Raw genomic sequence first — 6,448 nt, 5'->3', positions numbered from 1 at the left:
CCCAGTAGGATAAGTCGGGTGGATCCCAGAAAGTCTGCTTACTTTTGAAAAGCTTTCTGATTTATATGCTTGCTTTCCTTTCTTTGCTTGTTTCTGCCTTTATATTAATGACATTTGTCAGCACTGGTTAATTCTTCGGGTGTACCCCAGTGCTGAAATAATTGCTACTATTTCTTAGTCTCTGCAGTCCCTAGTTTTTACCTGGAGTTAGGATAATTTGGGTTCCCTCATAAGAGTAAACTGCAGGTTCCTCTGAGTTAACTTTGCTTAGGTGTCAGGCTCTTCAGTTAGGCTTTTTTTTTTTTTTTTTAGATGCTGTGATTTTTCTTAAGGAATCAGTTTAGTATTTGAGGCGTCTTAACAATAGAGTTCACAGGTTGCTGCCTGACTAATTTTATTAACTAAAATAAAATTCACAATAAAAGATATACTTAATGAGACTAGAATGTAGTTCTGTGTTATGTTTTTTTAAATATCTGTGAATAAAGGAACTTGCAGGTTTTACTGTCTGAAAGTATTGGGTGGGTTGGCAAACAGTTGAGTACTGTTTGGCTCATTGCAGGGTGGCTCTTTGAGTGAACATGCTTCTTCACACCTATCCTTGTATAAAATACGTATGACAGGCTGATCACTTTAATCAGTGTTTCTTTACACTGGGTATAATCCCTCTTTCACTAGTAGACAAATATAACCAGTGCTTTCATGCATTTTGTTATTCCTTGGAATATAGACATTGCAAGAATAGAAGATAGCCTGAACAAGTAGATTACTTTTGAAACAGACAATACAGTGTATAATCTAACACTGGAATCTGCAATTGGGTGACTCTAACAAAGCTTTGACTTGTTCTAATAAAGCAAAACCAAAACTGATACTTCAGTGAACTTATTTAGCTCATGATTTCAAAATGAAATTCAGGTTCCTTCATGCACCATAAATCCTTAATTAAGAACCTGTACTTTGGTTTGGGAGGCGGCCAAGATGGCAGAGTACAGAGACCCTGAATGTACCCATGGACATGCCAGAATTACAGCTGTTTACAGAGCAAGTACCTGTGAAAACAACCTGAAGAATAACAGAAAAGATTTCCCACAAGTAAGAGCATGAGGCATGAGTCAGGTAGGAGGGACAGAGATACAGTACAGTCAGGACTCACACCCAGAGGTTGGTGAGGAAACGGGAGGAACATCACAATTATAAAGATCCTCCCCAAGGAGTGAGGAGTTTGCACCCATCAGACTTGCCAGCATGGGGCACCTACACCAGGAAAACAAGCCTCCAGAACATCTGGCATTGAAAACCAGTGGGGCTTATGTTCAGAAGAGCCAGAGAGCTATAGGAAACAGACTTTTCTCTTAAAGGGTGTATATAACCCAGTGTAGATGTCAATTTGAAAGGACTCTGGGTCAGGCCTGCTTGCTGATCTTGGATCCAGGGAGGCAGGAGGCAGCTGGGACTCCCCCTGGACATGGAGATGGCTGGCACTTTGGAGAACTTGCTCTGTCATGATAACAGCAGCATTGGCAGGCATCATTTGGAATTCTCACAGCCTATTAGTGCCAGGGGCCTGGCCCCACCTACCAGTGGGCCAGCAGCAACCCTGCGCCTGTATGGGTCAAACATCCAATCACGTGGAAGGCCTACCCTTGGGTACAGCTCATTGCACAAGGCACAGCCTCAAAACCAAGTGGGCCAGGGGCCAGCCCCACCTGCCAGCACACCTACAGTAGTCAGTCTTGCCACAAGAGAAGGGCACACAGCCCACATAGGGACAACCTGGAGCACAGAGCTCTGTGGCCAGAAGGGAGCATGCTGGGCCCACAGGACATCGGCAACATAGGGTCACCTCCAAGGTCAGGAAAGGAGCTGACTTATGCAACAGAAATAAACACAAAATTGGGCAAAATGAGGCAGAGGAACGTGTTCCAAGTGAAGGAATGAGACGTAACTTTAGAAAAAGAATTAAATGAAGTGGACATATGCAATCTCCCTGATACAGAGTTAAGGTAATGACCTTAAAGATACAGACTGGGGGGAAGAACTGATAAGCATAGTGAGATTTTCAGTGAAGTGTTAGAAAAGAAGAACCAAATAGAGCTGAAGAAAACAGTAACAATAGAAGGAATCAACAGTAGATTAGATGATACAAAGGAATAGATCAGAGATCTGGAAGGCAGAGCAGTGGAAATAACCAAAAACTGAACAGAAAGTTTTTAAAAATTGATGCATTTAATAAGACCTCTGAGGCAATATCAAACATGCTAACATTTGCATTACAGTGGCACCAGGAGAAAAGAGAGAGAACTTATTTGAAGAAAAAAAAGATAAAAACTTTCCTTATCTGGGAAAGAAACACATCCAGGTCTAAGAAGCATAGAGTCAGTTGTAATAAACAAGATGAACCCCAAGAGGTTCACAGCAAGACACATTATAACTGAAGTGGCCCCCCAAAAAATAAATAAGAAGCAAGAGAAAAGAAACTAATTACATGCAAGGAAACTTCCATAAGACTGCCAGCTGACTTTGTAGCAGAAACTTTACAGGCCAGAATGGAGAATATATTCAAAGTGAAGAAAGGAAAAAACTTATAACCAAGAATATTCTATATGACAAGGTTATTATTCTACTATACAATCCAGTGGACTTCCCAGGTGGCTCAGCAGTAAAGAATCTGGGTCATGATATCCCCTGGAGAAGGAAATGGCAACCCACTCCAGTATTCTTGCCTGGAGAATCCCATGGACAGAGGTGGACAGGTGAACATGGAGTCACAGAGTCAGACATGACTTAGCAACTAAACAACAACAACAAATGCAATCCAGCAACCTACTTTCAGGTATTTTTCTGAAGAAAACAAAAATTTGAAAAGATATGTGAACTCCTATGTTCACTGCAGCGTTATTTAGAGTAGCCAAGACATAGAAACAACTGAAATGTCCATCAACAGAGGAATGCACAAAGATAATGGAATGCTACTCAGCCACATAAGGAAGGAAATCTTGTCATTTGTGACAATGTGGGTTGACCCAGAAGGTATTACGGTAAGTGAAGTCAGAGAAAGACATAAGGTTTCAGTTATTGTGGAATATAAAAATCGAACAAACACAAACAAAAAGCAGAAATAGGCTCATAGGTACAGAGAGCAAACTGATGGTCACCAAAGGGGAGGAGTTTGGAGGGTTGGGCAAGAGAGGTGAAGGGGATTAAGAGGTAGTACCCTGTTGATGAAAGGGAAAGAGGAGAGTGAAAAAGTTGGCTTAAAGGTCAACACTCAGAAAACAAAGATCATGGCATCTGGTCCCATCACTTCATGGGAAATAGATGGGGAAACAGTGGAAACAGTGTCAGACTTTATCTTTTTGGGCTCCAAAATCACTGCAGATGGTGACTGCAGCCATGAAATTAAAAGACGCTTACTCCTTGGAAGAAAAGTTATGAGCAACCTAGATAGCATATTCAAAAGCAGAGACATTACTTTGCCAACAAAAGTCCATTTAGTCAAGGCTATGGTTTTTCCAGTGGTCATGTATGGATGTGAGAGTTGGACTGTGAAGAAAGCTAAGCGCCGAAGAATTGATGCTTTTGAAGTGTGGTGTTGGAGAAGACTCTTGAGAGTCCCTTGGACTGCAAAGGAAATCCAACCAGTCCATTCTAAAGGAGGTCAGCCCTGGGTGTTCTTTGGAAGGAATGATGCTAAAGCTGAAACTCCAATACTTTGGCCACCTCATGGGAAGAATTGACTCATTGGAAAAGACCCTGATGCTGGGAAGGATTGGGGGCAGGAGGAGAAGGGGACGACAGAGGATGAGATGGCTGGATGGCATCACTGACTCTATGGACATGAGTCTGAGTGAACTCCGGGAGTTGGTGATGGACAGGGAGGCCTGGAGTGCTGCAATTCATGGGGTCGCAGAAAGTCGGACACGTCTGAGCGACTGAACAGAACTGAACTGAACCTCTAGTTATAAAATAAATAAACCACAGGGATGTAATATACAGCATAAAGAATATGTCAATAACACCGTAATAACTTTTACAGATGGACAGATTGGTACTAAGACTTACCATGATAATCATTTTGTAACGTATGAAAATAAATTATTATGTAGTATGTAGTACACCTGAAAATAACATAATGTAGTAGTCAACAATATTTCAAATTTTAAAAAACCTATAATTTTAGTTTGTTGTAGTACATCCCCTTAAATATTACTAAAATATTAGAACTTACTGTTAGGTTTGTTAACAGAATTTCAGGAAGGGTTTTTTTATATTGAAAAATCAAATTTTGAAAAGTTAGTTTGCTCCCAGATCTTGAATTTATTTCTGGAGCCAGTAGATGTGCTTCATCTGCTGTACTTTGTCTTTTTGCTTCTTTTTGGTTTCTTGACCTGGTGGAGACAAGAAAACGCTATATGTTCATCTCTGTGATGAAACAGAAGTCATATAGAGGGTATGGCTTCAGATCAGTGAGGGACCAGAAGGAATTCTGTTTTCACTTTGGCTAGGCTTATTTACTTTTGGAGAGATGGGTTGATTTTAAGTAAAGACTTCAACCACTGTTTTTTTGTCTGTTTTCTGTGTTGTATATAAACATTGCGAAACAGAAACCATATTGTTTTTTCCTCCAACTTTTAATTTTGAAACTTAAAGGGAAATAGAATGAATCGAGGGGAATTCCCTAGAGGTCAAGTGATTAGGACTCGGGGTTTTCTCTGCTGCGGTCCTAGACTGAATCCCTGGTGGAGGAACTAAGAACGCGCAAGCCTCATGTTGTGGCCAAAAGAAAAAAAAAAAAAAATAGCACACCCAGCATAACCTTCATGAAATTCACCAGTTGTCAGCATACTGCCTTTATTTCTTCATGAATAGATTCAGGATAAATGTTTTTGGCAAGAAGTCTGCAAAGATGATATATGTACTTATGTGTCATACCAGGAGCCATATGAGGTCAGGTTGTCCCACTTATTGGTGTTACTAACTGCGATTGATTTGTTGACAAGTGATGGCCGCCAGAGCTCTCCATTGTAATAGTATAGTTTTCTTTTTGTAATTAATAATAATTAACAATAGGTGAAGTAATAGTTTGAGACCCCATGTATGTCCTGTTCCTCAAGAATCTTTCACCCAGAGGTTTTAGCATCCACGAAAAATCTTTGTCTCAGTCAGTTATAACATGGTCATCGGGGACAGGAAAGGACTGAAAAATTGTGATCTTGTTATTCCTTCTGCATTTATTGGTTGACAAATTTTGAAAGGCCAGGTTCCCCACCCCACCCCCATCCCAATTTCTCCTCCTCTTTAAGGTATCCTTATGGACTCATGGATTCTTACTTAATGTTTTATAATCCATTTCTATCATTCCTTTTCTTATGACCCTAAATCAAATCATTTTGATTAATACATAGACTTTCCATTTGAACAGAAAATTACATTGGTGTTAAAGTGCTCTATTTAATTTTTAGCATTACTAATGAATGTTATTTCACAAAATATTGAATATACTTGAGACACATTAGTGATCATAATCATAGTTATCATAGAAGTTATGACCAAAGGATCCCTGTTAGCTACGGGGAAACACTGCTACCCTTAATCCCACCTGCATCTTGCCGGATCCTGATCACATGAGAAAGTCACAAGATCAGAACAAGAAGCAGAGCCAGAGCCTTCCTCCCCTTGGCACTGTGGCTTAGAAGAGTCACTACAGGGACTTCCCTGATGGTCCATTGGTTAAGAATCTGCCTTGCAATGCAGGGGATGCAGGTTTGATCCCTGGCCAGGGAAACAAGGTCTCACATGCTGCTGGTTAACTGAGCTCGTGTGCCACAACCAGAAATCCCACAGGAGCCAGTGAAGATCCCAAGAGCCACAACTAAATGAGACCTGGTGGAGCCAAACAAACAATTTTTTTTTAAGTAGGCATTATATTAAAAAGCAGAGACCTTGCTTTGTTGACAAAGATCCATCTAGTCAAAGCTATGGTTTTTCCAGTGGTCACATATGGATGTGAGAGTTGGACTATCAAGAAAGCTGAGCACTGAAGAATTGATGCTTTTGAACTGTAGTGTTGGAGAAGACTCTTGAGAGTCCCTTGGACTGCAAGGAGATCCAACCAGTCCATCATAAAGGAGATCAGTCCTGAGTGTTCATTGGAAGGACTGATGCTGAAGCTGAAACTCCAATAATTTGGCAACCTGATGCGAAGAACTCACTCCTTGTAAAAGCCCCTGCTGCTGGGCAAGATTGAAGGCGGGAGGAGAAGGGGACGATAGAAGATGAGATGGTTGGATGGCATCACCGATTCACTGGACATGATTTGAGCAAGCTCTGGGAGTTGGTGTTGGACAGGGAAGCCTGGCATGCTGCAGTCCATGGGGTCGCAAAGAGTTGGACACGACTGAGCGACTGAACTGAACTGAGGCATATTATGAAAATTTAATAGAAG

Source organism: Ovis aries, chromosome 10 (assembly GCF_016772045.2).
Source record: "Ovis aries strain OAR_USU_Benz2616 breed Rambouillet chromosome 10, ARS-UI_Ramb_v3.0, whole genome shotgun sequence".
NCBI lineage: Eukaryota > Metazoa > Chordata > Mammalia > Artiodactyla > Bovidae > Ovis > Ovis aries.
Note: the sequence above shows the minus strand (reverse complement) of the source record.